The sequence below is a fragment of the Nannospalax galili genome, unplaced genomic scaffold, assembly GCF_000622305.1.
Source record: "Nannospalax galili isolate Female #2095 unplaced genomic scaffold, S.galili_v1.0 scaffold471, whole genome shotgun sequence".
NCBI classification, from domain to species: Eukaryota; Metazoa; Chordata; class Mammalia; order Rodentia; family Spalacidae; genus Nannospalax; species Nannospalax galili.
The window spans coordinates 1,385,773-1,386,132 of record NW_008330333.1 but is presented as its reverse complement, the minus strand read 5'-3'; positions in this window follow the sequence as shown (position 1 = coordinate 1,386,132).

Below are 360 nucleotides of genomic sequence, written 5' to 3'. Positions count from 1 at the left end.
GGGCTAAGGAGCTGAACAGAGAGTTCTCAAAAGAAGTAAAGATGGCTAAGACACACCCTAAAAGATGTTCAACATGACTAGTAATAAGGGAGTTACAAATTAAAACCACTTTAAGATTTCATCTTACCCCAGTCAGACTGGCTAAGAACAAAAGAACAAATGATGTCAAATGTTGGAGAGGATGTGGGGAAAGAGGAACACTCATCCACTGCTGGTGGGGCTGCAAACTTGTTCAACCCCTATGGAAAGCAGTATGGAAAACTCTTAAAAAACTATAAATGAATCTACCATTTGACCCAGTTATACCACTCCTTGGCATATACCCAAAGAACTCATCCTGTTGCAGAGACACTTGTACAC